General features: G+C 36.0%; 1 pseudogene; it reads left to right on the top strand.

Moving 5' to 3' along the window:
- Nucleotides 1–3742: 3742 nt before the first annotated feature.
- Nucleotides 3743–25479, top strand: LOC127967946 (uncharacterized; annotated as a pseudogene).
- The last annotated feature ends 1260 nt before the right edge of the window (nt 25480–26739 follow it).

Here is a 26739-nt window from a genome sequence, read left to right on the forward strand (position 1 = left end):
AATAAAACTACTGAAAAAAAAAACACAAATCGGAACTAAAGCTGAAATGTAATAAAATACGAGATGAAAAATGACTGATTATTAGGAACACCATACTAATACTGTGTTTGACCCCATTTCGCCTTCAGAACTGACTTAATTCTATGTGGCATTGATTCAACAAGGTGCTGAAAGCATTATTTAGAAATGTTGGCCCATATTGAAAGGATAGCATCTTTCAGTTGATGGAGATTTGTGGGAGACATCCAGGGCACGAAGCTCCCGTTCCACCACATACCAAAGATGCTCTATTGGGTTGAGATCTGGTGACTGTGTGGGCCATTTTAGTACAGTGAACTCACTGTCATGTTCAAGAAACCAATTTGAAATGATTCGAGCTTTGTGACATGGTGCATTATCCTGCTGGAAGTAGCCATTAGAGGATGGGTACATGGTGGTCATACAGGGATGGACATGGTCAGAAACATTGCTCAGGTAGGCCGTGGCATTTAAACGATGCCCAATTGGCACTAAGGGGCCTAAAGTGTGCCAAGAAAACATCCCCCACACCATTACACCACCACCACCAGCCTGCACAGTGGTAACAAGGCATGATGGACCCATGTTCTCATTCTGTTTACTACAAATTCGTATTGGAGATGAGTGGTACCTGGTGGGGTCTTCTGCTGTTGTAGCCCATCCGCCTCAAGATTGTGCATGTTGTGGCTTCACAAATGCTTTGCTGCATAACTCGGTTGCAACGAGTGGTTATTTCAGTCAAAGTTGCTCTTCTATCAGCTTGAATCAGTCGGCCCATTCTCCTCTGACCTGTAGCATCAACAAGGCATTTTCAACCACAGGACTGCCGCATACTGGATGTTTTTCTCTTTTCACACCATTCTTTGTAAAGCCTAGAAAGCCTAGAAGCCTACAGCCCAACATCTAGTTAACAAAGCTAAACAGCGTTGCCCTTTGTGTAATAAGTTACAGAAACTTTTAAACGCACCAACTTAATAAAATACACTTACCGGTTGTGGTCCATAAACAACGCCTTCTCCAGACAAAGAGGGAACTGCTCCATCTTTCAAGAATAATCTTTGTGCGATTCCGGCATTAAACTGATTGAGATTGAGGAAGCTATCCTCAGAAAATGTGCTTCCCATAGTTTTACATGTGGATTATATTTTTCGGGAACCGAGTTAAACATAAATTGTAACCATTGATCTCTAACTACAGCGTCCCTGAGAAGCCCAAACAAAGATGATTGGACTCAGAGATGAAAATAGCGTTTCGACGACATGGTGACAAACACAAACGCAACTCTTTCTCTTCTCCGTCGGAGCGCAACAAGACCACGCCCCCCTGTTTGTGTATTGATGTGGGTGGAGGTTAGTCAAAAAACTGTTTTAGTGACGTCATTACTGCAGGAACTAGAGGGATGTCGTCCAAACGGGAATTCTGTTAAATCAAATATCTTGCTTGGCATTGAACTTTGAGCTTTAAAATTTGACAGATATTATTTATACTCTAACAACAACATTACACACTAACTAAAGTTTAAAGGGGGGGTGAAATGCTCGTTTTCACTCAATCTCCTGTTAATCTTTAGTACCTATAGAGTAGTACTGCATCCTTCATAACTCCAAAAAGTCTTTAGTTTTATTATATTCATAAGAGAAAGATAGTCTGTACCGATTTTTCCCGGAAAAACATGACCTACTGGAGGCGTGACGTGTGGGCGGAGCTAAAGAATCACGAGCGCCAGTAGGCTTTTGTGTTGAGAGCATGTGGAAACTGTGACATTACCGTGAGGAAAAAAATCATCATCCAAAACAAACCATGGCTTACAGTCAGATTCAGCCGTTTATTTATGATCCAGAATCAGATCCCGAGGCTGAAACTGAACGAGAGCAGCATCAGCAACGACTCGCTCCGAGCGGGGCTCAAACCCAGGTCTCCGGCATGGGAGGGGACGCACAAACAAGGAGACAGAAATATTTGAAGCAGTTTTACTCACCGCCTGCGGTTCCAACACACGATCGTGAACCTTTTTCGTTGGGATTGCATCATCCTTAAGAAATAAACGATACGCAAATCCGTCGTCAAACTGGGCCTTGTTTGTAAAACAAGCATCTTCGAAATGCAGGGAACAAATAAAAACACTTGCACAACTCCGTTGATGCTCTGTAAAAATAAACTTCATCCACTGGTCCCTTAAGCTGTTTTTTTTTTGGTAATCTGTGCAGGGTTGTCTTGCCCTGGCAACCAAAAACACACTTCTTTTGTGACATTTCACGACGCTCTCGCTCTGATCAGTGATTGTCTGTGCACAGCCTCTCTCTGCTCTGCTATACGGGAGCACGCGCTCTTCCGGCAGAAGTGCCTCAGGACCCATATAAGGAAATTCCACTCCATCTAACGTCACACAGAGCCATACTCGAAAAAAACTTTCCGAAACTTGTGACAAACCGGAAGGAGTATTTTGGGAACAAAAATACTCCTTCAAACGTACAACTTAATTTTTGAAACTTTGTCCATGTTTAGCATGGGAATCCAACTCTTTAACAGTGTAAAAAACTCAGTATGCATGAAAATGCATTTCACCCCCCATTTAAAACATGTTAAAGTTTAAATCATGAAGAACGGGACCTTTAAGTCAAAGGGACAAACTCTTTACCTGCTTGTGTCACTGTATGACAGTGTAACTTCATAAAAACAAGTGAATCGTATACTTTCATATTTAGTAGTATTCGCGTTATCTTTTTTCTGTAGTATCGACCAAAATATCATCTTTTGTGTTCCACAGAAGAAAGGAAGTCATGCAAGTTTGCAAGCACTTGAGGATAAGGAAAGGATGACAGAATTCATTAGAAGTACGCCTATTTTTTTTTCTTTGCCATTCTAGCTCAAAATCGTTGCTTTAGTGTCAAGTGCATTTCTGTCTGACAAAAATGCATTTGCTCTGAATTTCAGTAATATCTATCATTATTTGTGTCCGTCCTGATTTATTTATTCATTTATTTACTCCAATTGAAGGCCCTATAACTCAGCAGAACATTCATGTGGGGATTTTATGGGCTGGATATGTCCAGGGCTGAATGTGAACCCGAGTCCTGCCCTGCATACATGCTGAAAGGAAGTATAATTTCCTTCCTAAATAATACAATCAGTGAATAAAAGGATAATACATAAAAAAATATAAAAACTTAAAATTAAGATGAACATAAAAACTTTGAAAAATAATCTGTTAATCAAATTTAGAGTGCACTGTATTGATATTACTCAAAATTACTGATGTACATATACAAGAGTTCTAGCAAATTTACAGCATACACAATTTCATAAAATTAGCATAGTGCCTTACTTGATTGATCTGATTTATTTTTACATTCATTTGTCTAATTAAAGAGCAACTGACCGCTTGACATTGTCTGAATGCTTTATGCATTAATGAGCAAATGTGTATCTAATGAAGAGACTATAAAGAGAATAATGTATTCCACATTTTTTTTATTTTGTTATGATCCTGTGATGTTATGATTTTCAAGTGTATTAATGGTACAGGTGTTTTTGGCATATTTAAATGTTACTTTTACAAAACTACTTTCCTTCTTTTAGTCTTTGCTCCAGATCTGTCATTTGTTATAGTGAAAACAGCTATGGTCTCACGATCTGTGTTCAACTTCATGACTGATTGTACAATGCTTTTATAGTTTGTGGTCTTATGACCATTTCCTATTTCACTCTTTGTGAGAGTCTCATTCAGTCTCTTTTCTCACACTCGCTGTTATGGAGTTGTTCATCTTCATAGTTTTTCAGCTCCTGATGGAGGTTCAGTCTTACAGTAAGTGATGTCTGTTGTTTAATTATGATTAAAAACTTTATTTCCAAACTTGTCTAACATATTTCAGCATTTGTGTTCAGTATGTTTTAGTAATACTGCACACAATTGATCCTAAAACTTCTCTGCTTATTATAGGTGTATTAGTTTACATTAGCCATGTCATGAAAATTCATTCCCTTTACTGCAATAACCTGATTAAACATTTGAGTTCCTATAAATAAGAAGCTTATATTAATTGGACTTGGTTTTGTAAGCATCCTTGGAATATCCACTGTAATATTCATCTACATCTGCACATGTTCATATGAAAGTAATTCTGGGTGTTACTTTAATGGGAAATTGAGAAAAAAGCAGATATTGAAAATATAAGTTTTTAGTTGTTGAGACACTGGATTTTTACAATTATTTTATGGTTCCTCGAGGCTCACTTATAATATTAATAATGTTTTGTGGGTGCTGTTTTTATAGCATCAAATAACTAAAACCAAACTTATTAGAAAAATAACTTCAACACACACAGATGTGATAAGAACTACCTAAATGACAGAAACCAGGAAAAATGTACTTTTAATTTGTACATGTAAGTAGAATTTTTATTTATTTTTTGCTCAAACCAAAACGTCCCATACATTTACATGCATCATGAACCCTGTCTATGATTCTTGTGTCTCTGTTCATGGACATTCCTCCTGCTCTTACTCTGTGTCCCTTTGTTATTTACCTGTTTGTTTTTTCATTTCATCAATAAACTTAATGCATTTGGATCCACCTCACTTTGTCTGTGTCCCAGCATAACAGAATGAAACAAACAACGAAATGAAACATTCCCCGGGCGCCGCAGCATAAATGGCTGCCCAGTGCTCCGGGTGTGTGTTCACTGCCGTGTGTGTGCACTTTGGATGGGTTAAAAGCAGAGCACGAATTCCTAGTGTGGGTCACCTTACTTGGCTGTATGTCACGTCACAAGGGTAAATAACAAAGGAACACTGAGCGGAGCAAGACCAGAAATCTAAGACAGGAACATCAACAACGAAACATGAGGGGAACAAGGTCACAAATAAAAGACAGAGCTACAAACTAAGAGTCCATGAACAGAGACATAAGAAACACAGACAGGGATCAAGACAACATTGTGAGGGCGGGGTTTATAATCTATACTAGTAGTTCTCAAGCAGATGTCTAGAGCCTCAAACACTGCACATTTTACATGTCTTCTGACACAGTCATTTTATAAAAAGTAGGACATGTATGCAATGAAACATTATGTTTTACAAAGACTTGTATATGTAAACAGATCAAGGCAAATTTGATTTCACACACTGTAAAGCCTGGTAAGTTAAGAATATTCAAACATTTGTGGTAAATTATTGTCTTAAAATATTTGAGTAAACAACCAATTTTTTTAAGTTAAAGGGTTAGTTCACCCAAAAATGAAAATTAGGTCATTAATAATTCACCCTTATGCTGTTCCAAACATGTAAGACCTCCTTTTATCTTCGGAACACAGTTTAAGATATTTTAGATTTAGTCCGAGAGCTCTGAGTCGAGTCAGTCGAGTCAGTCTATTGTTCGTTATCTGGCTCGGCTCTGTGTTCATCTTCAGTTCTCTCTTCACAGCAGTTCAGTCAGTGTACTGTTTGAGTGCATGCATTACTCCGGGATATTGGTTTGTTTGAACTCAGAGGGAGTGTCAGCCAAATTAAAAAAAGTGAACAGCTTAAGTCATTTGTGAATTAATGCGTATTAGAGATGCGAATCATTTAAAACGATTCAGTTCGATTTGGTGAACTGAATGATTCTTTCGCGAACCGGATATCCAGACTGCTTTGATTTGAACTCTCTCTCCCAACAGAAACGGAAGAGAAGACAATGCTGAATAAAGTCGTTGTTTTTCCCATTTTTGGACCAAAATGTATTTTCGATGCTTCAAAAAATTCCAACTGACCCTCTGATGTCACATGGACTACTTTGATGATGTTTTTCTTACCTTTCTGGACATGGACAGTATACCGTACACACAGCTTCAATGGAGGGACTAAATCTAAAATATCTTAAACTGTGTTCCGAAGATAAAAGGAGGTCTTACATGTTTGGAACAGCATAAGGGTGAGTAATTAATAACATAATTTTCATTTTTGGGTGAACCAACCCTTTAATAAAGCTTAACATTTTTATGATGAGGGGCGGGGCTGAGAGCCATGGGTGTCAAGCCAAGTCTCTCTTCCATGATCCCACCAAACTCATGACGATGATAATCATATACAACTTACTTCCATTAACAGTATATTCATTCAGATCTTTATAGCTCCATGCTAGTTAGCAAAAGCACACCGGTATGTACTAATGTAGTTCTCAAAAAAGACTAAATATTCAAATATCATGCAGTATATAAAGCCTTTAAGTTTTGTGTTCCATCCTCAACCTAACCTCAGGCTCTACTCTTCACCATAACAGTAACACTGCAACACCAACATAACAGAAACATGTAAATCCTAACATAACACAACATTTAAGTACTAACTTATGTCTCTTTATGTTAATCTTGTGTAAAAACACACATAATTACACTTAATTTCTACATTTATTTTCCTTGTTGACTGATGCAAAGCATGCTGGGAACTAGAAAACAATAATTTTAAGTTCACCTTATTACAATAGCATTTTGAGTTTACAGAACTTATTTCAATTCAGTCCAATGAACTTACATAATTATTTGAGTGAAATTAACTTACATTTTTAAATACATTTTCACTGTTCAGTTTTACACTGCATGTCATGATGCCTTTAAAGTAATAAATAAATAAATATGAGAATGACTGAGAATAAATATAAGAATGACTGATTGATCTGTTTTGTTGCAGAATTTCCTAGAGTAAAAGTATCTCCAGATGTCATAAGAGAGTCCAGCTCAGTGAAGATCAGCTGTGAGACAGGTCCACGTGTTTCAGTGATTGAATGTCACTTCTTCATAAACAGAGAAGAGAAGAAAAAGAAAAGCAGTTCATCATGTGAGCTGGATCTCACTGGTGCTGAAGTGTTCAGATGGGCAGCTGTAAAATCACCTGAATCACTCAACATTTTCTGTTACTACACAATGATAACTGGTCTAAGCTCAATCATATCATCAACTGATTCTGATCCTGTCATAGTGACGGTTCGAGGTGAGATATTTCACTGCTGTTCTTCTGTATTATAAACTTTTCCAGTGTTTTTACTGATCATGGATTATTTAACGTCATACAGATTCACTTCTAAAACTCATTATTAATAAGTGATGATGATGTTACACCTGTAGGGCACTTCTGGATGGTTTGGATAATATTTGTAAAGTCCCTTTCAATAGACTGTAATAGTACACATTACTACCTTAAGGTTACACATTACTACTCTAAGGTACTAATATGCATATAATATACTTTAGGAGTTAAGAGGGGACAAAGGTATGTTTAAAGAAGTTGTTGTACCCTTAATGAATCATCACTAAATTCATCAAAATGTTAATACTTATGTTTGTGTTGTTTTCCATCCAAAACCACACATTACTAAAGGACCAACAAGATTTGTATTATTATTATTTGAAGATCTGTATCTCCAGCAAGCAAGCTTTGCTTTAAAGTTTGATAGTAATGTAAAATGACTCTCTATAATGCTGATAAATTGTCTCCACAGTTTCAACATCAACCACCACTGAACAAACAACTACAACAGCAATGAAAACCTGTGAGTGATTGAGTTTGTAAATCAGTTATTCTTACTCCATTCTGAATGTCTTTAAAATGTGAATCTCTCCAGTTCATGATTTGTTAAACATTTTCTATAATATACATCATCACACTTTTCACAATGTCTTTTCATCAGTATTAACAGTAATGTCCACTTCTGAAACTACAACATACAGTAAAACTAGTAAGTTGCTAATCTGTTATAGCTTTTCTGGTTATTCTACATTAAATTTGAGAAGTCATTTATTTTTAAAAACTGATTGCCCTTGCAATGTTATTTTTATATTAGCAGATCTCCAAAACAAGATAAACCTGCCAACCAGTACAGGAAAGGAAAAAAGAAAAGTGCATCCACTCTTTCTCAATGGTAAAAGTCATTGTGTATAATTAATTAACTTCAAAAAGTTAAAATATAGAATTATTTTCAAAGTTTATAGTGGTAGATCCTGAATGATTCTAAAGCTTGTTCGTTCACTCACAACACAAAACTGCTATTCTGAATATTTGTAAAAACTAAAACCTTAAAATTGTTCATCCTTTTTTTGTGATCATTTCATGCGGCAAAAAATCTACTAACAATTTATCTAATTCAGTTGTATGTTATTTCCCTTATTGCAATATAGACATAGATTAAATCATTATCAATATAAACATGGATTAAATCATGCTATTTCTAGATTTATCTGAAGCAAAAAATAAGAGAATTTGACTTACAACCCCAGTCACTGAAAGGTTGAGATGTTTTGTAAAATGCAATAAGATTTGTTAATTCTCTTTAACTTTTATTTAATTGACAAAGGTACAAAAAAAGATTTGCAAATTTTCACTGACCAGCTTAAATGTATTTTGTAAATATCAACACTTTATTTTGATGGCTACAACACTAAAAATAAAAGTGAAAAGGTTACATGTTAAACTGTTTTCAATCAGTTCAAACTAAGCAGGTGAATTGTTAATTGATGAGTGCATCATATTTGGGTATTAAAGGAGCATCTCAGACTTTGCAAGAAAAGCTGTAACAAGGCTCATCACTTTGTGCCAAATTTCATGAGCAAGTGTCAAACAAATAAAAGTCACATCTCTGTTACGATAGGACACAGGAGACGAGAGATCCAATAGCAGTGTGTTTATTGGGTAATCCAAAATGCAAAATCCAAAACAAGCAGGGGGTCAAAACCATGAAATCAGTCCGAAACAAACAAACAGGAAACAAGGAACTAGAAACACAAGGAACGCGAGGAAACTGGGTGACGGAAATTAAGGACTCCATGACACAGACAGAAAACAGACCGGTTTAAATAGACAGGATAATGACTATGAAAGTGAAGGCACCTGAGTGCAATTAACAGGTGTGCAATAACGGTGATGAAGGGACAAGGCTTTGTGGGAAATGAAGTGCCTGTGGTGAGGTGCCTATGGGGAAGTGAGTCCACTAGTGGACACCCGGGGAAACACAGACCAGACACCGTGACATTACCCCCTCCTCTATGGAGCAGCTACCAGATGCTCCACCCGAACACAAGAACAAACCAAGGAACACAGAGACCAGGAGGGAGGTGGAGTGGCGGAGGACCAGGGGGAGGGACGGAGGGCCAGGCAACAGAGGGAAACAGAGACAGGAAGTGCAAAACAGAGACAGGAAGTGCAAAAAACAACAACAAGGAAACCAGGAGGGAGGAGGACCGGGGGAGGACCAGGGGGAGGGACGGAGGGCCAGGCAACAGAGGGAAACAGAGACAGGAAGTGCAAAAAACAAAAACAAGGAGACCAGGAGGGAGGTGGACCGGCGGAGGACAAGGGGGAGGGACGGAGGGCCAGGTAATAGAGGGAAACAGAGACAGGAAGTGCAAAAAACAAAAACAAAACAACATCGAAGAAACCAGGAGGGAGGAGGACCGGCGGAGGACAAGGGGGAGGGACGGAGGGCCAGGTAATAGAGGGAAACAGAGACAGGAAGTGCAAAAAACAAAAACAAAACAACATCGAAGAAACCAGGAGGGAGGAGGACCGGCGGAGGACAAGGGGGAGGGACGGAGGGCCAGGTAATAGAGGGAAACAGAGACAGGAAGTGCAAAAAACAAAAACAAAACAACATCGAAGAAACCAGGAGGGAGGAGGACCGGCGGAGGACAAGGGGGAGGGACGGAGGGCCAGGTAATAGAGGGAAACAGAGACAGGAAGTGCAAAAAACAAAAACAAAACAACATCGAAGAAACCAGGAGGGAGGAGGACCGGCGGAGGACAAGGGGGAGGGACGGAGGGCCAGGTAATAGAGGGAAACAGAGACAGGAAGTGCAAAAAACAAAAACAAAACAACATCGAAGAAACCAGGAGGGAGGAGGACCGGCGGAGGACAAGGGGGAGGGACGGAGGGCCAGGTCCACAGAAGGAAACAGAGAGAGAAAAAATTAAAACAAGAAACAAAACACAAGACCAGGAGGGAACAGAGAGTTTGAGGCCCAGGGCCGAGCCGACAGGGCAAGTATCCCGGGTGGATCAGGTGGAACTGGAGCTGTGCGGTCGAGACAGAAGCCCACCAGGGCGGGCGCAGAAAACCACCACATCCGTGCGGTCAAGAAAGGAAATTCAAATAAGAATGTTGATTAAAAAAAAAACATAAATTCACATATAATTTCATGTTTCATGTTTTGAAGTCATGTTTAACCAATTTACATTAAATGATAAAAAAAAAAAAAAAAAAAATATATATATATATATATATATATATATATATATATATATATATATATATATATATATATATATATATATATATATTAAATCAATCATTTAATCATTTTACTTTTGACAGGCTCATGGCTCTCAGTAGTGCTGGTTCTCACTGGTATTGCTTTATTTCTGTCTGGACTCATAGGATTCGTCTGTCTGTGCCGCTTTACCAGTAAGTACAATGTACAAGTTTATTTGTGCATAAACTGAACTCCATGATACAGTAACATGTATGATTATAAAGTCTGTATCTCTGCAGGTTCTGCTGATGTTCTCACAGAGATCAACTACATCTCCTGCCAGATGGAAACACCATCTCTTTTAACTTCCTCTGTGTGCTCCTCAAAAATGTTAAATGTAAATGAAAGCACCTGAGTGTCATCTGTGGAGTTCATTAATGCCGAATCAGTAATATTAAGAAATATTATATCTAATTAATGCAGTTTTTAAAATACTTTTTGAATCAAATATTGGAACATATACTGTACATGTACACAAAGTTTCAGAAAGTTGAAAAATTTCACAAAATTAGCATAGTGACTTACTTATTTAAGTTGTATTATTTTCTCTGTCAATTGTCTGACCAACTAAACTGCTTTAATTTTGTCAGAATGTTTAATACATTATTGAGCAAACATGTACACAATAAAGTGACTTTAAAGTGAATAATGTATTCCACAGTCTTAATTTGATACTATGATCTAGTCTTTTTCAGCTGTATATATTACTCATCTGTTAAAGTGATTGTAGCTGTACATGTCTCACGATCTGTGTTCACCTTCATAAGTGACCACACAATGCAGTTTGTGGTCTGATGTACCATTTCCTAATTCACTCTTTGTGAGACTCATTCAGTGTCTTTTCTCACACTCGCTGTAATGGAGTTGTTCATCTTCATAGTTTTTCAGCTCCTGATGGAGGTTCATTCTTACAGTAAGTGATGTATATTGTTTAATTTTGATTAAATACTGTATGTCCTAATTTGTCTAACATATTTCAGCATTTGTGTTCAGTATGTTTTAGTAATACTGCACACAATTGAACATAAAACTTCTCTGCTTATTATAGGTGTATTAGTTTACATTAGCCATGTCATGAAAATTCATTACCTTTACTGCAATAACCTGTTTAAACATTTGAGTTCCTAGAAATAAGAAGCTTTTATATATATATATATATATATATATATATATATATATATATATATATATATATATATATATATATATATATATATATATATATATATATATATATATATTATAGACACTGGATTTTTACAATTATTTTATTGTTACTCGAGGCTCACTTATAATGTTAATAATGTTTTGTGGGTGCTGTTTTTATAGCATCAAATAACTAAAACCAAACTTATTAGAAAAATCACTTAAACATACACAAATGTTAAAAGAACCTAAATGACAGAAACCAAGAAAATGTTACTTTTAATTTGTACATGTAAGTAAATTTTCATACACTGTAATGTTCAGTCTTACTATTTAAAAGTGTTTTTTTTTCTGTTCTTATGTCAGATGTGTATGCATGTATGTCTGTATGTACCAGGAGTACCTCGTGTATTTGCGCACATCTGACGAATAAAGCTAATTCTGATTCAGAATATATATTTTTTTGCCTCAAACTAAAATGTCCCATTCGTTTACATGCATCATGATCCCTGTCTATGATTCTTGTGTCTCTGTTCATGGACATTGCTCATGTTCTTGCTCAGTGTTCCTTTTTTATTTACCTCTGTTTTTGTTTTTTCATTTTGTCAATAAACTATGTGCATTTGGATCCACCTCACTTTGTCTGTGTCCCAGCATGACAGAATGAAACAAACAAGAGTAAATAACAAAGGAACACTGAGCAGGAGCAAGACCAGAAATCTAAGACAGGAACATCAACAACGAAACACGAGGGGAACAAGGTCACAAACAAGACAAAGCTACAAACTTAAGAGTCCATGAACAGAGACATAAGAAACACAGACAGGGATCATGACAACATGGTGAGGGCAGGGTTTATAATCTATACTAGTTCAGACAGGACCACTTTGACAAGTTACTTGAGTTTATTGAACACAATTTATCTTTGGCGGTATGGTCTTTATGGGGGTCCTTGCTCTCAGAATAATTGAACATACAAGAGCTTAAACATTTACCTCCCAGAACCATCAGCTTGGAAACACATGACAATTAAGACACTTAATAATGTCTTTAAAAGCAAACAGTGGTAATCGTGTAGATGTAGCAGTGGGATGTCTATCCTGTAGCTTGGTTATGAGGATGAGTGTCTCTTAGCAGTGAAGTCAGTGCCAACTGGGACTTGAAAGCCTTAGTGATCTGAAACAAAGAGACGACAACCAGAAGGTGCACGGTAATATGCTTATGCTTATAAGGGGAGTGAGGGAGGTTTGCGAGCCATTTGAGCATACTTACTGAACAGTGGTGCCACATATATATGTCCCGTGTCTAATTGGAGAATGGTAGTGCTAGGAGCTACTAGACAGCTGAACGCATCAGCTGGTCACAGCCTATGCCTCCGTGGCCTGACTGAACTAACGCTGGGCTCGATTCGTTCTCAAGCTGATGTCTGCCCCAAACACTGTGCCTTTTTGCATGTCTTTTGAGACAATAAAATGTAGGACATGTAAGTAATGAAACATGATGTTTTACAAAGACTTCCTATATGCAAAAGGATCAAGGCAAATTTGATTTCTCATGTCATGACGCATTTAAAGTAATAAATAAATAAATTAATATGAAAATAACTGAGAATAAATATGAGAATGACTGATTGATCTGTTTTGTTGCAGAATTTCCTAGAGTAAAAGTATCTCCAGATGTCATAAGAGAGTCCAGCTCAGTGAAGATCAGCTGTGAGACAGGTCCACGTGTTTCAGTGATTGAATGTCACTTCTTCATAAACAGAGAAGAGAAGAAAAAGAAAAGCAGTTCATCATGTGAGCTGGATCTCACTGGTGCTGAAGTGCTCAGATGGGCAGCTGTAAAATCACCTGAATCACTCAACATTATCTGTTTCCACACAATGACAACTGGTCCAAACTCAATCATATCATCATCTGATTCTGATCCTGTCATAGTGACGGTTCGAGGTGAGATATTTCACTGCTGTTCTTCTGTATTATAAACTTTTCCAGTGTTTTTACTGATCATGGATTATTTAACATTATACATTACTACTTTAAGGTACTAATATGCATATAATATACTTTAGGAGTGAAGAAGAGACAAAGGTGTCCCTTTAAGATACTGTCCCAGTGACGTGCTGTTGTTCCCTTAAAGCCGCATCACTAAATAAATCAAATCAATTGTTAATAATAATGTTTGTGTTGTTTTTTCCATCCAAAACCACACATTACTAAAGGACCAACACGATTTGTATTATTATTATTTGAGGATATGTATCTCCAACAAGCAAGTTTTGCTTTAAAGTTTGATAGTAATGTAAAATGACTCTCTATAATGCTGATAAATTGTCTCTGCAGTTTCAACATCAACCACCACTGAACAAACAACTACAACAGCCATGAAAACCTGTGAGTGATTGAGTTTATAAATCAGTTATTCTTACTTTATTCAGAATGTCTTCAAAATGAGAATCATTCTCTCCAGCTCATGATTTGTTGAGCATTTACTATATATATGGTATATCATCACACATTTCACAATGTCTTTTCAACAGTTTTAAGTGTAATGTCCAGTTCTGAAATTACAACATACAGTAAAACTAGTAAGTTGCTAATAATAGCTTTTTCTGGTTATTTTATATTAAATCTAATTATTTCTTTATTAAAACTGATTGCACTTTCAATGTTATTTTTATATTATCAGATCTCCAAACCAAGATAAACCTGCCAACCAGTACAGCAAAGGAAAAAATAAAAGTTAATCCACTCTTCCTTGATGGTAAAAGTTGCCTGTAGAATTAATATGAAATATGAAATAATAAAAATTTAAATATAGCTGGGAATTATTTTCAAAGATAATTGGTCAGAATCTGTAAGTAAGCAGTTCCTGGATAAAAGCAGTAAAAGCAGTAAATACAGAGAATTCAACAACAGTCTCATGATTATGCTGCTTAACAGTAGAATGTCAGAAAATAGTGAAGGTCAGAATCATTACATACAAAAAAAAAAAATATTTCTCAAGTTTTTTGCGTATCACTTCAAATATCAGGTGGACTGATGTATCTACAGTGTCAATATTAAACATGATAATACACATAAACACGTATTAAAGTGTTTGTTTTGTTTTGACACAGATATATTGCTGATAGTGCTCGTCTCTAGTGGTATTACTGTAATTTTGTCTGGATTCATGGGACTCATCTGTCTGTGCTGGTTTGAATGTAAGTATTTTAATGTCAGTTTATTTATAACGCACAACAGAAATGTGACCAAAGTAATACACAGCAATATAATAAAGTTCAATGATTTCTAGGTAAAAAAAGAAGAAAACCAGATGCGCCCATTCAAGAAACTGGAATAGTGAGTGTCCATATATTTAAAATCTTTAAATTCATGAATTAACAAATATATTTATATCAAATATATTAAATATATTATATCATAGCGAATAATAATGGCTGAAAGGAGCTTGACCTTTGTTACTGGTTGTTATTTAGAGTTGTTCTGGACCTCCAGAGACACATTCTCTGATCACTTTTGCAGAAACATCTCAGCCCATATCTGCAGGTAAGAGAACATAATTCTCAGGAAATTATCTCAGATCAATTAAAAACATAGTAGCTCACCAGCAACAGATACTTTTAGTTAGGAACATTGTTCAGAGACCACAGCTTCTCACAGCCATTTCTTCAGCAGATCAGTATCATTAGCCAAATATTCTCTTAAAGGAACAGTTCACACCAAACTGAAAATCATTTACCATAGACGTTTTATAAATGTAGTGCTCTTGCATCTAATTTACAGATGCACTCATCCAATCATTGTCCAATTTAACATTTGTATTCTTGTTTTGTATAGTTTTTTTGACTCTGTTTGATCTTCTTCATCATGCTGTTCTTTCAAAGGCCTTGAACACCCAGAGTCACATCAGGACAGCACAGCAGATCCCACAAAACACATTACATCTGTAAATGTTCTTTACCAGCCCTCGGGTAAGGAAATGTTTCTTTGTCATATCATGATGAGGATTTGAATCTTTCTCTTTCTTTTCACTTAAGAGTTTATATATATATATATATATATAGGACTACTATAAAAACTACTGTGGTTGCGCAAATCGAAACTTCCTCACTAGCACAAAAGCTACAAGCCCACATTTAGGTTCTAAAAGGTTGCTCTGGAGGAAGTGGTGCAAATATTAAATTAATCACAACAATGTTGCACAGAATGAGTCTGAGAAGAGATGATTCTGCTGTGCAATGTGTCAAAGTTTAAAATATATGTGATAAAGTAAATGACAGAGACCTTGTTCATCCAGGCCAACACATATTTATTAAATTGATATGACTGGTTTAAAGGGCTCTGCATTGCATTACAGATGTTTTGATCAATAAACAACAGAAACAGGGAAATCCAGTAGAAAAGAAGGTATGTTTGTGTGAACATTTTCACACACCAAACACACATAAACACATATCTGTTCATCTTAAATAACACATTTATTTACTTTCTTTATTCTGTCTTTCTTCCCTCATAAGAATGTTTATCACCTGTACAGCACGATCCCTGAAAACTAGTTCACTCAAATGCAGACGATCAAGCCTAGAGTTTGCTGAAGATGTCTTGTTTCATTATGTACTCGCAATGAAGTATCTTTACTTGCAGACAAACAGATTTTAATTTTCATCATTTATGTAACCTTTATTGAGAGGATCTTCGGTGGGAAGGCCCACATACTGTAATACTGCCTTGTAAAGGTACTTACTATACAGTAAAGGCTGAACTAAAAAAAAAAAAACTGTAACAGAAATAAGTCGAACCAGACAAATTAAAGAGTCTATCAAAGCTGTGCGTTGAAACACAAGCCGAATTCCTCAGGAAGTCATAAATCAGTTCTAGTGCCACAAGAACCAAGCCAGATGACCAACCAACTTGTTCACACAACAGCTTTCAACATTAACACCACTAGAACAATTATTTACAATTTCAATTCGAAGAAGAGAAATTTGGTGTCAAATTTGTTGTTCGTAATTGAAATGCAACGCTGGACATCACATGGAAACCCATGAGTTAAACACATCCATTGACTTCCCCCCACCCAGCAGAACCAGACTGAAATTCCTAAGGGGAAGGGATTTTGTCTCCACAGAAGTATTTGTCAAGAGAATGGCAAAGAAACTGTTTTTTGTACATGTATATGGACCAGAATGAACGCAAAAAGACTCATAAATGAATCAGTCCATCGCTTCACCCCATATTCATTTATGTGTAACCCACACCTTTGACTATCATGTTATAATCACTTATTGTGTATGTTTTTTTTTTTTAATAACTATGGGATAGCTGATATGTGTGTGATTGAATTTTCTTGCTTGATATTGTCCTGACAACATTTGAGTTGTGGCCAACAGGCCACTTTAACTACCTAGGACACCATGAAATCTTGCTTTTAGTGTCTGCTTTAGTCTCTAGCTGTGTTTCTGCTATTAGCCATGTTTGTTGTCATCACTATTCTTTGAGCGCGGTTGCAGCGTGCTTCAGCCTGCACGCCTGCTGCTAGCCACGATGAGAAGGAACACAACCTTGTCTCGTCAAACTTTATTTCTTTTCTTTTCCGTTTGAGAGTTTCGTGTTCTGAGTTAAGTTATGTAACGTTGAGTCTCCGACGCCTGACCTCGGATGCCCGTTCAACTTCGACCAGCGCACACGACTCTGCACTTTCAGCCAACGCCCAACAACCACGGGCTTCCCAAGACGTCACTTCAGCAACTACTGAACTTCCAGCCAATCAGCGACACCGGGATACCCCTTTCAACGGGAGTCCCTTTCACAGGAAACGAAGGCAATGTATTCCCAGATATTTGTTGTGCTGGTGTATCTAATATAATTTTAACCCCATTGAGGAACTCAATGCGAGCGTTAATTAAGTGATTGATGGTTGCTCATGTCTAACGTATTGCTGTAAACTTGGGATTCCATATTTCCATTCTCTTAAACTCATCTTTTCCTAACTTTCGATCTTCCTGCAACTTGTGTGAATGTGTGAGTGCGTGCGTTTATGTGTTAGATTAGTTTACATGTCTTAGATTTATCTAATAAAGCCTTATTCATATTGAAAAGAGAAGTATCTTGTGTTTTGTGCTTACAAGATAATGTCTTAAACTGCCGATCTTGTTACTGTGCTAATTGATAGTGTTTCACTATAGTTTGGATATTAATATCCAGCGCAGATTTGATGTTAAACGGCTTGTTCAGTGAATCGCAGGGCGTCTCATTGATCAGCCGTGAAACAGTGATTCTGTTCAAATTCCCTTTAAAATCTTAAATTATTCCCTTTGAGCTAAATTGACCTGTTTCCGTTACAAAAATAATGATCCTTTATTTAATTTTTTTGTTTGTTTTTTGCATAAACACAATTTCAATATGTATATTAATGTGTGCTGAGTGTTTTATAGAAATGTCATGCTCCCTTGCAAAAGTTTATTTTTTTTTATTTTTTTTTTTGGTATTGTCAAAATACAAAAATACAGTAGTTTATTTTGATACATGGTGTGGTTGGTGTATTTTTTTGTTTATTTTTACACACTTTATATTAAGGTATTTGGTATTTTATATTAAAATAAATTTAGATTTATATTTGCCCAACCGTGTGTATAGAAACATAGCATATTCACAGTATAGAAAATGGAGAAAATTGATTTTATATTACTAAAATCAGGGATGGGCAGTATTTCAGATACATGTATTTAAAATATGTATTTGAAATACAAAATACTATTTTGTATTTTGTATTTTAAAGCCTTTGGAAAAAATCAAATGTAATTTGTATTTAAATACATTTAAGACGAGTATTTTTGTATTTTCAAAATACTCAAAATACTTTGAGCCAGTCAACCTCTTTATCAGGGTGCTTTTTTCATGCATCAACTAGTTCAGACCAGACACGCCCCTCACCCCCAACCCCAACATTCATCCATGTGAGCCGCAGCTGTACAACCCAGCCTTGGATCAGCAACTTTTCTGGAATAAGGTGAGGATGTGCTACTTGTTGATTAAGTAGCTTGTCAAATGTGTTTGAATCATTAATGTTACTGCATGTTAGGGATGGTTGATATCATATGGCAATATCGTAGATTCGTAGCGATGGTATAAATTGTGAATCGATGGAACTTTTTCTAAATCTTTTACGTAGGACTTTCCACTTTCTCTTTAGCTTTGTGCAGTTGAAGCCTTGTTTATACTTTGGCAATTCGCATGGCTCTACACAATGAACCTGCTTACTGCGTGCGCTCCTCAGTAAACCTACAAGGCTTTTATGCTTGACGTGCTCTCCGTTGTATAATTCTGTGAAACGACAGAAGGCGACTCTGAGTAATTGTTCTCCAAACCACGAAACAGCAGCGATGAGAGGAAGTAGTTTGCCGAATAATTTGTCAAACATCTCTTATACTGTCTATGTCAAACACTCGTCTCGTGAGAAGTTTGTGAATAAATGGATTTCTTCACATGTAAACTGATTAGGTTGTGGGTCATTTTGACGACACATTTGAAAAAGTTTTTTAGTACACTTCTTAAACCCTAACCAAATAATCAAGTTAAAACCAGTAAACTTGAAATTGTGACTTGTGACATTAGAACAAAACATATTAATATGATAACATATGTACAGTGGGGATCGAAAGTTTGGGCACCCTTTGCAGAATCTGTGAAAATATGAATGATTTTCAAAAAATAAGAGAGATCATACTAAATGCATGTTATATTTTATTTAGTACTGTCCTGAGTAAGATATTGTACATAAAAGATGTTAACATTTAGTCCACAAGACAAAATAAATGCTGAAATTATTAAAATAACCCCACTCAAAAGTTTGGGAACCCTTGGTTCTTAATACTCTGTGTGGTCACCTGATGATCCTCGACTGTCTTTCTGTTTTGTGATGGTTGTGCATGAGTCCCTTGTTTGTTCTGAACAGTTAAACTGAGCAGTGTTCTTCAGAAAAATCTTTAAGTTCCTGCAGATTCTTCAGTTTTCCAGCATCTTTGCATATTTGAACCCTTTCCAGCAGTTACTGTATGATTTTGAGATGCATCTTTTCACACTAAGGACAATTGAGGGACTCAAACACAACCATTTAAAAAGATTCAAACATTCACTGATGCTCCAGAAGGAATTTGCATTCTATTGTTACTCTTTCCATATTCTATCTTTATATGGCAGAGATAGCATGTGTAGTATGCTAATATGCCATTTCAAATATAAGCTGTGAGAACAAAATATGTTACATCTGCCCTATGACATACATAAACTAACTATCTGCCATACACAAACTAACTGCACCATTTATTAAAATATTTCCTGTGGTCTAATGAACTAATTCTCTCATTGTGTGAGTTTTGTGTTTTCTCGTTTCTCACACTCGCTATAATGAAGTTGTTCATCTTTATTGATTATCAGCTGGAGGTTCAGTCCTACAATAAAGCGATAAATGCTGTTTAATATTTCTTGAAATACTGTATGTCCACATTGTAGAAATATATCACTGTAAAATATACATCGCTGCAGAAGTACCTACCCAGTGTTTAAAAAGTGAACATGCAAATAAGATGAAAAAAAAAAAGTAAAACAGCGTTGTAGGAACATTTTAAAGTAGGAGGTCTAAATTAGATTTAAGTTTTTAGACAATCTAACTGTAATGAACTAAACAAAACAGCTAGACAAGATAAGAAATTGATGTTAAAAAGTATATAAATTGCAAAAATGTTTTTAGAAAATATCGTTTTGCCAGATAGGACATGTGTTCCTCTGCTGGTATCATTTAGAGCCCTATGAAGCTGCATTTAAACTGCATTTTGGAAGTTCAAACACGGGGGCACCATAGAAGTCCATTATATGAAGAAAAATCCTAAAATGTTTTGCTGAAAAAACACAATTTCTCATTGTGTAAATTTTCTGTAAATTTTTGTTCTGGAAGTAAAATACTACTTTAAGTGAACATCTAGCTAAAGGCTCAAATGCTCCGAAAAAGCATATAATCTTCAAATGCCCCAAACAAATGTGATCCATTAATTTGTTTCTGATGTTGAGGTCCTTCTTCTGAAATGAAGATATTTTTGATGAAATCCAACAGATTTCTGACACTGCATAGACAGCAATGCAACTACCATGTTCAAGGCCCAAGAAAGGTAGTAAGGACAACTTTAAAATATTGCAGAGGAAGAAGCACGCTGTACATAAAAGTCTTCCTAAACATGTTTGAAGAATTCGACAGAGAAGATGTCTTGGAAATGTTTTATCCAGCCTTACTTATTTAAACTAGAATATATATATGATAAACTAAGAGAACTGGATGTTTTATGTCGAAACACCGGTCCCTGCGTCAGCGAACCATACACATGGGCTGTGCTATTCTCTTGAACACCCCAATTTATGTGCATCTTTTACAGTTTGGAATCAGGAATCAATATTAAATATTAGTAATATTAATTATCAATATTAAAAGAGCCATTTTAGCAAAGACTATAGAATACCCAAGACGTGTCACTCGTATAGTTTTGAATAGGAAAAAATGCAATGCTTAATATGGCCACTCTATCGAAATAAGCCCCGCCTTCTGAAAAAAGCGCCAATCGCTAATCTGTAAAGTCAGCGCATCACTGCAACTGCCGTTAGAATCGTCCCAGTTACTAAAAAACACTGTCTGGTCTAGCCTGACAAATAAGCTTTTTTAATGTGATTTTCAAGTTTTCAAGTTTATTTGTATAGCGCTTTTTACAATACAAATCATTACAAAACAACTTTACAGAAAATTACGTTTCTACAATATTTAGTAGATTTGCACAAAAGAAACAAACTGAATTGGTAATTTCAAATATGAAATTGAATTGTAAAAAATCGGTGAAAAAATGGATGTTTCTCCATTTAAAGAGATATGGGGTGCACTTGCGCATGCGGGAACCAAGAGGTTTAAATATGGCCACCAAGATAAATAAAAAAAAAATTCAACATTTTTGAAAGAAAAACCATGAATTATGATGTATCGTAAATACATATTTATATGCAAAACTGTAAAAGGGCATTCCCTTAAGTCCCAGTGTGATGCCACTTGTGATTATATTTTATTTAAATAGTTTTGTTTCTTTTTATTAGATAATCGAAACTAGCCCAAAATTAGCCTAATCATGATTTTTTTTTGTTTTCTTAGGGAGATCATTTTAATCTGCAAACGTCAAAGCAACCTGCTGCAAATGTGTAAAAGTAGCTTCTTTTATGATAGATTTAAAAAGTAGTGCACTGAAAAAGAAATTGTAATGCACTTTGGATAGAAGTGTCTTCTAAATTAATAAATGTAAAAATATTTAATGTAAGAAGCTATGATACAAATGTTGTCAAATTGTATTATTCATGAGTTGTGCCTATATAGGCAAAGAAATCAAGTTACATGCCAAGAGATATTAGAGATCTTATTATAACCCAAAGATTATAAATAGCATACTCAGTGAATTGAATGTTCGAAAAATTATGGAAAATATGTTTTTATTTACATAACATGGCTTTCCTTTGATGTAAAGGGATTAGTCAATTAAAGGTTATTTTCCAAGTAATTTTTAAGCAGGCAAAACGTATAAAGTTTGTGAAGAATCCACATCACATCTTTTGATGACAATGTGTGCTATTCTCACAAACAGCTCTGTGAAATATTCCTATTTTGTCATGTCATGCATCTTTAGACTCCAAATTAAAAGCTGAATCAGTCTAAAAGGCAGGCAAATAATAATGACAAAAGACATTTATGCTCAGCATTGTCTGCACTTCACACAGTACAGATTAAGTCTAGAGTTGAGGTTTCTCATGCTCATGGCAGCCATTGATATCCAGCACTGGTCCACATGTAAGAAGATAACACTCAGCACATTCTAACACAGTCTTTGACAGTAATAAATATCATCTATCTTCAGTAATCCAGACATCACAAAGATGATTTTGTCTCTGTGAACTCATGTTTGGCGGAAGCAAGGCTCACTGATTCTGTCAAGAGCCATTTCACAGTGGTGAAGGGCTGAAAGGAAGAGCAGAGCGAGTCAGTGAAAGAGAATCCCGAGGAACTGAAGTCAAACACTACAGCACTGAGGACAGCGTACTCACATCCAGCAGAGATCGTGCGCTGTCACTGTTACCTGCGTACTCTTTACAGAGGGCCTGATAGTCATACAAATTAATCCTAGCAGAAACAGATTCACTAATAAACACAACCCGGGTTAATGTCTTATTTAACCCCAGGGAAATGCCACTTTGAACCCTGGGTCAAGAATTGTTTCATATCTTTTAAAATTTTATTTAGCACCACTTTCAAGCCTGCTTTTATTCAGTGCAAAATTTCAGTATTCCAAAACCATATTTAATATTAATATTTTTATTAAAACATATCCAGTCAGTTTTGGTAACATCATAAATATGCAAAATAGAGCATGTACATTGGATTTACAGATGTGTATTTACATTTATGCATTTAGCAGACGCTTTTATCTATCAAGATAGAGCCCCAAATTCTTCACTGCTGGTTTCACACAGAATAACAAATGGCCAAGATTTAAGCCAGGGGAGCTAGCAAATTCTGATTATTCAAAAACTATAATCTTTTTTTTGCTTTCATTAAGGTTAAGATCAGCTAGACATCCCAGCAGAGCATCCAAACCCTTGTTATTAAATTCCATGTGCAGATAGATTTGGGTATCATCTGCGTAAAAATGGAAGAAGACACCATGTTTCCTAAAAACTGACCCCAGGGGAAGCACATACAAAGAGAACAAAATTGTAGCGAGAATAGAGCCTTGAATAACACAACACATTAAGAGGAGCTACATCTGAAGTAAATTAACCAAACAGAGAACTTTCTCTTGATAAATAGGGCTGAAACCATTTGAGAGCATTACCCTGAATGTCCACCCAGTGCTCCAAATGAGAAATCAAAACAAAGTGGTCAATTGTATCAAATGCTGCCTTCAGATCTAACAGCACTAACACAGCAGATCTGGCACCATCATGAGTCAGTCAAATATATTGCCATTTTCATCATTTAGCAGGTTAACAGTGTTAACAGTGTACCCACAGCCTCACTAGATGGCAGCACTTTCATATACAGTCAAACCAAAACTTTATCAGATACCTTTAAAATTTCATCTTAGTTTATCATAGTTTAGAATGTGGTAATACAATATGACAATAACTCAATGTAAAACTGTGTTAGAACAAATTCATCTTGATGATATAAGATAACTTTGATTGAAAGGTATGTAATGAATTAGGGTTGTAAAGCTGTCAGTTGTTAAATATGTTCAAAATTAGATAATACCAATGTAGGTCAACCAATTGGGAAGCAATGCTTAATTCTGTTCAGTCTGTGGTGTAAAAAGGTAGCATTAGCAATTAAAGAAAAACACCTCAGCAAAACAATGGTCAGGTCAAAGTGAATACATTTTGGTAGCAAGTTTTTTATCAGTTTTAGTGGTATTCCACTGTATGAAAATTTTTTGGTATAATATGTGACCATAAACCACAAAACCAGTCATTAGTAAGTAACACAGGTATATTTGTAGCAATAGTCAACAATTGAGTGGATGGGTCAAAATTATAGATTTTTCTGTTATGCCAAAGATCATTAGGATATCAAGTCATTTTTTTTGTAAATTTCCTACTGTAAATATATAAAAATGTATTTTTTTATAAGTGATATGCATTGCTAAGAACTTCATTTGGACAACTTTAAATGCGACTGATTTTATTTTATTTTTTTCTCAAACCGAATCTACACCGGACAGTTGTTATGTCGCGCCGCGCCACGCCTGAAGTCATTTGAAAATTATGTCAATATGTCATAAATAGAATGCGGAAGCACTTTACTGATGGGGATTTGTCTTGTTGCGTGTAGACAGCGTCACTGATTGTAATGAGTTCTATAGTTATTTTGTCACACTGCTTACTTCTGATGTAGATGCAGTGTCAGATGGCAGATTTTCTGACAGTTGTATCTCGGCCAAATATTGTCCTGACAAAACACGCATCAATGGAAAACTTATATTCAGCTTTCAGATGATGTATAAAATTTATTTAAAAATAAATTAATAAATACATTCACCCTTATTACTGGTTTTGTGGTACAGGGTCACATATGACACAGTTCACTTTTAGTTTGTTATCCTCACTTGCATAAATGAACTATAGTGTTCAGCACCTATGTCTGGTATTTGAATTTTTTTTTTTATTCCAATTTTAGCCTTAATTAAAATAACTCCTTTAGTATGTGCCAGATAATGCACAAGAACCAGGCACCTTAAATCTAGTGCGGTGACCCTCCCGGGCTGCTCATGTCATGCCCAGTCCTGCCTGCTCAACAGCTGCCCCTGCCTAAAGTTCGCCAGACGTTTGACAGCATGGGACGTCTGAACTAACTGCGAGAGGATGGTGGCTACAGCGGGCCTGTATTCGAGTGCAATGCCTAATGCGCATGCAGTGAGTCCTGCCAGAACCGTGTGGCTCAAAAGGGGGTGGAGGTTTGTCTGGGTGTTTTCAGCACCAAGGACAGGGGTTTGGGGGTGGAGGCTCTGGAGCACCTTCCTTGTGCCCGATTGGTATAAGAGTATGCCGGGAATGTAATCGGGTCTAACGAGGCCCATCAACACCAGCTCTCCCAGACTTCCATAGATATAAACTACATCATTGCTGTGCAGGAGCACAGCAGAGGGGACAGGGTCACCCAGACTTTCGTGGACCCCATGACCATAAGCAATGTGGGGAGGTTCATCAACCACTCCTGCCAGCCCAACCTGCTCATGCTGCCTGACCGAGTGCACTCACTGCATGTACGAAGAACTGACCATTGACTATGAAGGTGGACAAAATGGGAACACAAACACACTGAAAAGGGATAAAGCACTAACCGGGACACAAACAGGGCCTGATGCTGATCAGATACAACTGAGAAAAGCCTGTCAATGTGGGGCTTCAAACTGCACAGGATTTTTTTTTTTTCATTAGATATGTAAATTTTACACTGAATAAAGTAATTAATCTGTCCTAATGAGTTGTGATTAGAAATGTTTTAGATTAATGTTATGATTAGTAATATGCATTGCTAAGAGTTCCGTTGGACAACTTCAAGGTATTTTGTTTTTTTGCACCCTCAGACTCCAGATTTTTAAATAGTTGTATCTCGGCCAAATATTGTTCATTCCTAATAAACCATACATCATGGAAAGCTTATATATTCATATAACCTATATTCGTAAAGGCTGTAAAAACTGCTGTTCATTGTAAGTGTTTTTAATGTTATCTAAAAAAATAATAATAATAATAATAAAAAAAGCACAAATTGAAATAATGCTGAAATGTAATAAAATACGAGATGAAAAAAATAATAAAATGTTTTAATGAAACAATTGCAACTTACCGAAATAGATCAAATTAAGTTCTAAAATGACTAAAACTGATATCAAAAATAAATTAAATAACAATTAAAAAATATGAGTAACAATCAAAACAAAACTACTACTTAAAAAAAAAAGAAAAAAAAAAATGAATAAGCCTAACTAACTAATTATATAACTAATAAACTAATTATGTAAAGTATTAATAAATAATAGTTTGATACTAAAATAACACTGTTCATGATAATGCATTGACTATACATAGGTTTTTCTTCATGTGAAGGTATTTTTACTGTTTCTCAGGTTTATCTTGTGATTGATTGGTTGATTGGTTGATTGATTGATTGATTGGTTTTGATGAAGAAAGCAAAATAAAAAAAAATCTAAAAATCTATACTTTTCACATGTTCAAACATGGTTCACATAGTAATATTTTAGAATCCATTGTAGGGTTGACAATAAAATGATGAACCTTATTTATGATCAGACTGAATTCTGTGCTTTGCACCTCAAAACTAAAGTCAGATTGCTGCAGTGTTAACAAAGTGCAGGTTATTATACAGTGTTAAACAAACTATTGGTTCTTCCAAAACGTGCAACAACGGCAGCATCTTGTCTTTTGAGTGTAAATGTCTCCTTTAAGAGCAGTCTGGGTTTCTCACTTTATCCTAGTGGGTAATGAGCAATTAAAAAGTGCCCATGGGTGTTTTAATATAGTAACAGCTTTTAGTCTCCTGTCACACACGGGTGGGAGTGACCCATTTCACTCTGACGCCACCCTGAAATCTGCCCCCTCGCCTCTAAATCTGCCCCATTTCAACTCCAGCCCCACTTTCATCTCCATCGCAATATTAATATCCACATCTGGGTTAATTAGCACCGAGACCAGAA

The sequence above is a fragment of the Carassius gibelio genome, chromosome B11, assembly GCF_023724105.1.
Source record: "Carassius gibelio isolate Cgi1373 ecotype wild population from Czech Republic chromosome B11, carGib1.2-hapl.c, whole genome shotgun sequence".
Lineage (NCBI taxonomy): Eukaryota > Metazoa > Chordata > Actinopteri > Cypriniformes > Cyprinidae > Carassius > Carassius gibelio.